Genomic DNA, 10400 nt, shown 5'->3' with positions numbered 1-10400 from the left:
TGCTTTAGAAGCCACATAATTCAGAACTTTTTGTGCAGAACATAACAGCGTTTGCTGTGCTGTGGCGCTTCTTCCCTTTCTTAGCACTATTGGCACTATCTGCTCAGGACAAGTCTGTGGGCACAACCCACGGTGTGGTGACCCCCTTTATGGACCTCTAACAGCTTCATTCTTTGCAGTTGTATCATTGTTCTTTGAGGTCCCATGCTGGTGGCAGGGAAGGGCCAGTATCACTTGAGTGGATGAGAGCCATGTGTGTTTTGTACCACTAAAGTCAAAGCATGACAAAGCCTTGAGTTAGAAGTAGACTCGATAGTGGTGGAGACAGATGTCCTGACTTCATGTCCCTGAAGACTTAACCCTTCTGTGCAGCCTCAGGGAGTTTGGTCAGAATCCTTCACACCAGCAGGGTTATGTCTTTTCCTATTTACCAAGACAAGTGTGAACTCTTGACTGAGTAAAATTCAACTCAAGCAAAGAAATTTTGCTTCTGTTGAAAGCAAGAGGAATTTGCCATTCATTTAAACATACCTCCAGCTCTAAGGTAAAGAAGAATGGAGACATGGAGCCAGTTGGTTCAAGGACATTGCATTGGAGTAGTCACACTGAGTTGGAGTTCAAATCAACCGAGCTATGGGGAAAGGAGAATTTTAATCGCCAGTGAAACTCAGCTTGCTCCTATATTGCATCAACAGAATGGAGCATTTTCAGCTGATCAATTATGGCATAGGGTATCTGGTTTAAGTTGTAACATATGCCACATGCCTTTAAAAAGTGAGTGGGTCAGATGAAAATCTTCAGAGGGAGAGGAAGTTGTTGTTTTGGGACCAGATTGACCTTCTCAAGAAGGTTTCAAGACTGAAGGAGATGCTCTGCTTTACCTAATTGCTTTGAGTTTTCCTCATTAAAAAAGTAATTATTCTAGTCCCTGCAAAACACAGATTTTGAGTTTAAAGGGCACCATGGTCTTCATGGGGATATTACTAAATTATCGAGACACATCCTTCTGAAAGTTGTGCTTGATTTGTAGTTCCATCACAGTAGTGAACAAAACCATAAAGTAATGCTTTCCAAACTAAATCAGAGTACTATGGCCACAGGTAGGAATCAAACACATTAATACTGGCTCCAGGCAAGCCATTTTTTCTCTAAGCCTCCCTTACAAGTAGCTGTGAGGTGTAAGAATTTTGAAGAACACCACATACACAGTGACGTGTAGTTCTCATATCTTCCATGAACCGGTGTAGATGGTTGCTCCTGTTAACTGCAATCTGAAACATGAAAGTGTTCACCTAAAGGCTTGTAGTCACCTTTCCCTGTGAACTCAAGGATTCACTGCATCCATGGTACAAACACCACCACAACATATGATTGGCTTGATCAGGTGACCATACCTTCTGCCTTTCTTCAGTCTTCCCCTTCTGGGAAATGACAGCCAACAACCAAGTGAGGAAGTGATGGATAAAGCTTGCAAGCAGAATGCAGGGTGATTTGGACTTTTTAATCAACAATACAGGATCAAAGGAGGCCCACTTCAAGTGTATGGAGATAAATACCAATGGACCTCTTCCATCAAGGGTATTAGTGGAAGATCACATTAAAAAATACTCAAGGAACCTGGACATGTGTAATTCCATGGGCCTTGAGCTGGCTGAAGTCACTGCAAGGCCACTCTCAATAATCTTTGAGTGATTAGGGTGATTGGAAGATGTGCTTGAGGACTGGAGGAAAGCAAATGTCACTCCTATCTACAAAAAGGGTAGGAAAGAGGACCCAGGAAAATACAAGCAGGTCAGCCAATCTCATCTCGATCCCTGGGAAGGTGGTGGAGCAGCTACTAAAACTTTTCCAGGTACATGAAGGACTTCAGGAGGAGTCAGGCACATGAAAGCACGTGAAATCATCAGGAGCAGTCAACATGGATTCACAAAAGGGAAGCTGTGCTTGACCCACCTAATAAATTTCTACAATGAAATGACCAACTTGATAGACGAGAGAAGAGCAGTGGACATCGTCTATCTAGATGTCAGCAGAGCTTTCAATACTGTGGCCCATAAAGATCATAGATAAACTGATGAAGTATGGACTGGATGAGCAGACAGTGAGGAGGACTGAATACTCACTGAACTGCTGGATCTGGATATGCTGCTGTCTAGAGGGACCTTGACAGGCAAGAGAAATGGGCTCATTAAGTTTAACAAGGGGAAATGTAAAGTCTTGAACTTCCGGAGAAATAACCCTATGAATCAGTACATGCTGGGGATTCTCCAAATGTAAAGCAGCTTTTCAGCAAAGTACTTGGAGATGCTAGTGGACACGAAGTTGACCATGAGCGAGCAACAGATAAAAAGGCAACATTATCCTGGGCTGCGTTAGGAAGATCATTGCCAATGATCCTTTAATCATCACTGGTGAGACACTTGTGAAGTGCTGGGTCCAGTGTTGGGCTACCCAGTCCAAAAGAGAGTTAGATGTATGTCCAAGCATGGCCAGTAAAGAGATTGGAGCATATCTCAATGAAGAAAGGCTGAGAGAGCTGAAATTGTTTCAATTTCAGAGATCTTCCTTATGGCAGATCTTTTCAATGTATATAAACACCTGATGGGAGAGTAAAGAAGATGGAACCAGACTCTTTCAGTGGCGCCCAGTAGCAGGACAAAAAGCAATGGTCACAAATCAAAATACAAAAAAATCCATTTACATACAAGAAAAAACATTTTTACTATGAGGATGATTGAACTGGAACAAGTTGCCTAGAGAGGTTGTGGAGTCTCCATCCCTAGAGATTTTCAAACCCAGCTGGACACTTTCCTGGACATCTTGCTGTAGCTGATGTTTCTCTGACCATGGATGTTAGAGAAAACAATCTCCAGACGTCCCTTTTGAGCTCATCTATTCTGTGATTGTGTGATACTGTGCTCATCTCCTCCAAAGACCAATAATGAGGACCTCAGCTGCAATATATTTTGCTCATTACTCCAAAGACTACCCCTCCCTAACCAAGAGGAAAAAAAAAAATAGAGAATGGGCTGACAGGCTGTAACCTTCTGTGTAATTAAAATTACTTCCTTGATGGAATTAACCATGATACTAACCCAGGAAATCTTGACCTCACTTTCCACTGACAAGGGTATTATGGAGCTGGAGACCAATCTTTCCTACCTGATGTCCCACCCTCCCCCTTCCCTTCCGCTTATGGGAAGAAGATGAATCTTTCCATCTGTGAATTACCCAATATAAATTATTCATAGAGCACTTTTATCAACCCTATTAGCTGCACACAAATCTAGGTAAATGTCAAGTCATCTTCGTTAATCCTTCATTCGGTCTGTCGGAAGTGATACTGCACTGAGAGATAATGCATTTGACTGCCCAGAGTATTCACTTTGCCAGAGAGCCATATTTTGATAAGAAAGCCTAAGTGCTTCTCTGTGGCAGAGCCTGGGCTCTATCCTTTCTGAATAATTGGGTAGTAGGAGGTGGCCCTGATATTTGCATATTATCTTCCAGATCATATATTTCAAATGGAGGAATAATAACTCTTTTTGAATTAATAACTCTTACCTTGTCCATTTGTGTACTGCCTTCCTTGCTGCAGGTCTCCTGCTCTCTGGCAAGTTTTAAGAGTTGCATTACTTTGTACTTCTCTGCTGTCCTAGGAGATGACTCATTATCTTACATCTGGAAGAGTTTTCCGAGTAAGAACATATTCAGCGGAACTAGTCTTTCACTCTAACCCTCAAACAAGTTCCCTGAATTTAACAGGCCCAGTGTAGCAGTTTTAAAGTATGTCACTTGCTGCTATCTGGCACAACAGCTTTCCTTCCACAAAGACTTGAGTTTCTTGGAAAGAAACTTCAGCACAAACCTGCGGCAATTGTCAAGTGCCTTTACAAGTGCCTGAGTCTCAAGTATTTCAACAGACTTTAAGGTGCAAAAAAAATGAGTTCGGGTATCTAAATTGGGGCATTAGTGGGAATTTTCTCACGTGTGCAAAACTTCATAGCCCGTAAGTCCCTGATTCCATAGATCTTATATTTTTCAGTGTATTTAGTCACACACACTTTCTCTTCTGCCCAGTGGATCTTGAATTTCTTCCTGAATGCTGACATGGTTTCCAGAGGTGGGGTGGAACAGCCTAGTGGTGAGGATACCAGTTGCATATGTGGGACACATGGAGACTGGGTGGCACCAGATCTGGGCTATGGGATGGAACCCACGTGAGTGCTCCATCCTGCATTAAGTTGGGCTTGTTATTTTTAAATCATGCTTCCAAACAAACCATTGTCATAGCTACATTTGTTGGGCAACCCAATCCCACTGGTTTGTGTTAGGTACAGTCTGAGAAGACCTAAGGGAATTATTCCCCATGTGAGACTTAGAGATGGTTTCTGTATCAGCCAGGCTTGGGCACAGAATGGGTGTCATGCCTCTCAGCCTAGCCAGGACAGGTTTTTTTGGGTGCAAATGCAAAGCTGGAACTTTTCAATGCCTAAGGAATTTTTAAGTTAAAAACAATGCAAAATCTTTAGAATTTAGGAATCTGAAGAACAGAGATTTTCATGATCATAATTTAGGATTTAGGAACCTGCTTTCCCTGCTTTATAGAATCATAGAATTACAGAATCATTTAGGTTGGAAGAGACCCTCAGGATCATCCATAACCCAACTCTGGCACTAACTCATGTCCCTGAGAACCTCATCTCCACATCTGTTCAACCCCTCCAGGGATGGTGACTCCACCACTGCCTTGGGCAGCCTGTTCCAATGCTTGACAACCCTTTCCGGGAAGAAATTGTTCCTAATATCCAACCTAAACTTCTCCTAGCACAACTTGAGGCTGTTGTTTCTCATCCTGTCGCTTGTTACTTGGGAGAAGAGACCAACAATCTCCATGCTACAACCTCCTTTCAGGTAGTTGTAGAGCGATAAGGTCTCTGCCCTTTCTATCTGTCTGGTATTTCTTGTGCCTTGCATTGGAGTCTGATGTGGAATTATCTGCATTTCTTCCATGATAACTAGAAGTAGCCAACTTTGAGAAGTCTACAGTAGCTTTCCCTTCGCCCAGTCCCATGCTGTGTCTCTACATGGTTCTGTACTATCTGTGGAAACATCACAACTCACCTGATGGTCCCTCTCATAGTGTTTCTCTGCTTGGTTTGGTCACACCATATTGTTTCAGATCTGCCCCTGAATACCCAAGGCTACATGGAGTGTCTGTGGCAGAATAGAAACAGAAATGTTGGCTAGTGCCCAAGTCCTTAATCCATCCTTCCTGTGTGTACTGCAGTTGTCTTGCAGGCTGGCACTACACTAAATATAAAAGAATGAAAACAGCCAGACAATATGCTTTCTGCTTCCAGGCTTTCCTGGCTTCTCTTTTTGCATCTCCCTTGTTGATCCCACATGTAAAACACAAAGTAAATAGTAACTGATGCCAACTGAAGTATTGCCTTGGTACAGACATGAACTGATGCTTCCCCTTAGTATCGTTATTTTCCATGATCCTTTCCTAATCTGCTGGCAAAGAAAGACAGACCATATAAGAGCTACAGCTGCCCCTCTTGGATGGTTGTAGAGACACAAGTTTGCACATACGTTACTCTGTTTCTGACAACTCCACAATACTAACAAATTTTACTGTTTAAAATAAGAGTGGTGGAGGCATAGCCCTTGGGGTGGGGAGTATACGACCGTGCAAGAAAATTGTAGATATACAATGAGCAGCAAAAGTATCTGAAGTGGGCTTGAACTCTTTCTATAATACCAAAGAGGTTATGAAGCACACAAATGATTCAAATATTATAAATCAAACCTGTTCATTTTACACACTTGTCAGCAGGCATTTAAAACTCAGCATCTTCTCCTTGCTGGCTGGAAGATCCTAGATTACATTCTCCGTAAAGCAGTATGGCTTTCTAAGCATAAAACCGAGCTTTTTTCTTCATCTATCTCCTCTGCACAACAGAAAGTCTCTCCCACAGGTTTTGACTAAACATTTAAAGAGTAGTTGTGAAGTTCCCAGCCTGAGTGAGCAGAGGACATAACAGGCTGACCCTTATTCAAATCAGTGCATAAAGAAACTGAAGAGATTTATAGGCAAAGATGTCCGATGTTGAGGTCAGGTAAAGATGAAAACACCACCTCTCAGCACAGCTCTAAGCCACAAGCTGATGGAGACTGAACAAGTCCTTTGAGGAAGCAGAATGATACACATGCCTGCTCCTATGTTCTTCCTGGGCATCCACAGTTGATTACTGTCTGAAATAGGATGCTGGACTAGGAGGATTTTAGGTCTGACTCAACACAGTTATTCTCACAGTCCCCTATTAATGGCAAACTGTGCAGAAATAGCCAGCCAGAGAGCTGAAAAAACACTATACTATATTTGAGCTTGAGCAGCTGTAGGAAAAAGTGGTGAAGCATCAAGACCACAGCCTTGTGACTCTGCTGCTTTCCCAAGCAAGTCAGAGACATGTCATGGCCTCGAGCTGTGGCAGCTGGTGTGTAGGGAGCTCTGATATGGAATTATGTCACATACATGATGGAAACTAAAAAAAAAACCTATTAAACCTCTCTCTTGGAGAGCATGGAAGGTCTGGCTGCTGAAATATAGAGCTACCTTCTCCTAGAAAGAGGACATGCCATATGAGGTGTACTTTCTTATGATATGTGTGAACCCCCAGATGAAAAACCCAGCACTGGAGCCTCTTTCCCTTCTCCACCTGGAAGGGAGCTGAACATTTCTCCTGGCTTTCCACTTCTCGCCTGTACTTGCCTTCTTTTTGCTAATAAAAAAATTCCCCTCTGTTTCCATTAAACAATTTACGACTGAAGCTGTCCTCATTCTTAAAATACGTGGACCAAGAAGAAAGTATTACAAGCACACTCTTGCCTTGTCTGGCCCACTAGGAATGTCAATGCTACAGTGGCTTGTGTTTTGACATCATGATTAAATTAGGGATTTCAGTTTCACACTATACACATTCCTATCTTATTATCCATACTTCATGGATGGGAAGATGAGCGTGTTGATAACCAAGATGCCTAAAAATCATGCAGGGAGGGGAGAATGCAAGAAACCAAGTCCTTTTTTCAAGAAAAAGAAAAAAATGATCCCCAGAAATAAGCAATTGAATGTGGCTGATAGGATATACAGACCACAATCCAAATGATACACATATGCAATTTTTAGCTCTGTAAGTATCTATATAGGCCTATCTGATAGTAGCAGCAGCTGATCGAGTGACATGTGAAAAGCTCAAATCCACCAAATATGAGATTGTACTTTAAATTTAGAAAGCATCTTTCCCTGAGGATAGCATACCATTTTGTAATTATTAAATATTAACTTGATATCACACTAGCCCACTGCATGTATGATGTGTAAAGGGGCCAGTATTTATATGTTTTATGAGACACCCAAAAGCAACGATAGAGTAACCCACAATTGTGGAGTATGCTTCCTGTACCTGTCATAAATACTAAAGACTATCAAATACATTTATATTATCTTGACAGAAGTGCAAGTACATGCCTGGGGTGGAAGGCTGTGAACAACCCCAACTGGAAAGTTACAGAGAAATAGGGTAGTAAAGAGACTGGGAAAAGACCCAAATGTGCCTCTCACCTCTGACCTTACGTGCCCATGTAATTCTGGGCAAATTGCTCAGTCTCTCCATGCCTCTTTTCCATCCCTGAAACAGGACTATAAGTCTTTATTTCTTTTGCCTGACTTACCTATTCACACTAAGTCCCTCAGGATGGGAAGTGGTTATTATTTTGAGTTTGTAAACCGTGTAGCATGGAAGGGCCCTAGGCTCCAAATGCCACACTGGCGTAAGCAATAATAAAAGTGAAACAGTTCTTTGCTTCTCGTTGTGCAGAACCGGCCACAATAGAGGAAATAATGTTCGATTTGCTACCTCTGACAGGTGGAAAAATCTCACTTCTTTCCCAAAAGACTTCATCAGTAATCAGGAAGGAAAGCTTTCCTGATGAAAGGCCAGCCTGTCTACCCGGTGGAAAGACACGATTTTATCCAATCTTGAAACCAAACCATCAATACCTGATATATGAATCTGTGTCTCTTGGGTGTGAGGGACTCCAGGAACTCATACACAATTGGCCCATCGAGCGGCCAAGTGACTATCCCATGACAGCAAGTCACGGGAAAAAGAAACCCTTGTCGCTGGTGACTGCTTCACAGAGATAACAAATGCTCGCTGCCTCCAGATTGGGAGGGTTGCAACCTGCTCCACAGAGAAGAAAAAGGCCATCTTTTAGCCTGTCAGCAGCAAGGAGACAGATGGTCTTTTAGGCATTAATCTTTCTCTATACCCTTAGAAAATCAAAGGATTTTGTCAGTGAGAAACTACATGGCCAAACTCACTTAAAAGACCGTATTGCAAAATGATTTGGGTCATTATGGATTAGGCAAGCTTCCCACTTCTCTGGGAAACTAAACAACTCTTTAAAAGAGTTGCGTCAGATACAATCCTGTTTGATACACTCTGTCCTCTGTTGGCATCTCACAAGGGACTGTGTACAGAGAGCATCTGATTCTCCTCACTTCCACACCACTGACAATCAGGGCTAATGTTTCTATTGGGAAGAGACAGGGGCATCGAGCATAGAATGTCTGATGGGACAGATCTTTGGGTGCAAGTAGCGGCATTGAGCAAATATTAATACTACTCAAGAGACGCATATTATACAATGACTCTAACAGCAGCCTCCAGGTTTCCCCTTTTTCTTCTCTCTCCACTTCCCAGTTGTGATCTAAGAGAGATTGGAAATCAACTCTCCAGAGATGAAAAGCTAAAGCACAAGTGTGCATCAGCTACCTTGTCTTATGTGCTTCTACCGGGTGCTTCCTATTGTAAAAGCTTCATTCATTACATTTGAAATCCCATAATTGTCCATCCCATGCATAATGGGAAACTATTAGACTTGACCAGATGATTTCATGATTACTGACTTATTCAATGAATTTACTGTGTTTCACACCTGCATTTTCTGAAATTTGGTACCATAGACTGATCAGGAGTATTAAAACATAATCCATATTTATGACTGGCTATAGAAGTTGCATGGCCTCAATGCACCACCTGGATGACCATGACCAGACAAACAGTCAATTTCTACCATCCACTGGCACAGGTCACTTTGGAGTTCACTTTACACATCGCTTTTGATCTGTGTATTTTTTAATAACTTCACAGGATTTAAAGCCAGAGGGTTTTCTGGGGTCATCTAATTTAAGTTTCCCAAATTTTACCTGATTTCTCCCAGGGAAGTTCAGTAACTTCTGTTCGATTAAAATGAATGTGTTTCCTGGATCGGTAACAAAGAGAGGATGAAAGAAGTTGTTCTGCGAGCAGAAGAACTAATGAAAAGTCTTTTTTTTAGGTTTGTGTTTTCACAGCACTAACTCTAGCTCTCTCTCTGAGACTCTCAGCGTGTTTCTGGGCGAGAAAAAATGTGTGTTATGCCTATTTCAGAGCTATGCCTGCCAGCCGGTGGGCCAGTACCTGCGAGGCTGGCAAATTGCCACCAAATGAATTGGCTGATGTGAGTTCTTCCTGTCTTTTCAATGTAGAGGGTGCTAATTCCCTTTTTTCCTCCACCCAATAACAGATTTCACAACCTTTGTGGATACTGAATTCTCTCCGAATCTCCTGCCTCCTCCACTTCAAATTTGATTGAGATTGACTAATGAGTTTCAAAAGTCATGAGGGTATGGAGGGAGGAACAGGAGGAGCATTGGTTTTTGTCGACATAAGATCAAATAAATATGTCTTCTTAAGGAAGTTAATAATGGATGCAAACATGAGTGAAGAAGGAATGAATTAAATTAGTGGAAGAACGTTTATCTTTATTCTCCAAGCTCTGGGGGGTGGGAGGGAGGAAATGTAGAAAGGAAAAAAAAAACCCTTACTATTATATTAGCTTATATTCTCAAGCAATAGGGCATTGGTACTGACTCTCAGCCATGGACAGTAGCTGACCTTATCCGTACTAGATTTATATATATATATATCTCAACACAACAAAATGAAGAGTGAATCCTTGCTGAACAACAGATCAAAAAGCCAGTAGGTAGATTTTTTTTTTCTAGGTAAGTATTTGGGAATTGTGATTGCCTTAGTTTTAAGCTGCCAAACCAGTCAGGTATCTTCATTTATTTTTGAGAGCTCTATACTGGATGCATCAGCCACTGCAAATCTCCAGAGCTTATTATGAACCCTCCTTTAAGAGCTCAACATTTGCTGTGAATTCATTTTCCTCTTGCCCTCCCCTGTAAAACACCAGCTTTTCTCCCCACATTCTGGTTTCACAAGCCTTGCAGTAACATTGTTAGAAGCACTTAACACTTCATTTAGATGGAGGAGAGACCA

This window comes from Caloenas nicobarica, chromosome 4, assembly GCF_036013445.1.
Source record: "Caloenas nicobarica isolate bCalNic1 chromosome 4, bCalNic1.hap1, whole genome shotgun sequence".
In the NCBI taxonomy this organism is placed as follows: domain Eukaryota; kingdom Metazoa; phylum Chordata; class Aves; order Columbiformes; family Columbidae; genus Caloenas; species Caloenas nicobarica.
This window is presented reverse-complemented; position numbering follows the sequence as displayed.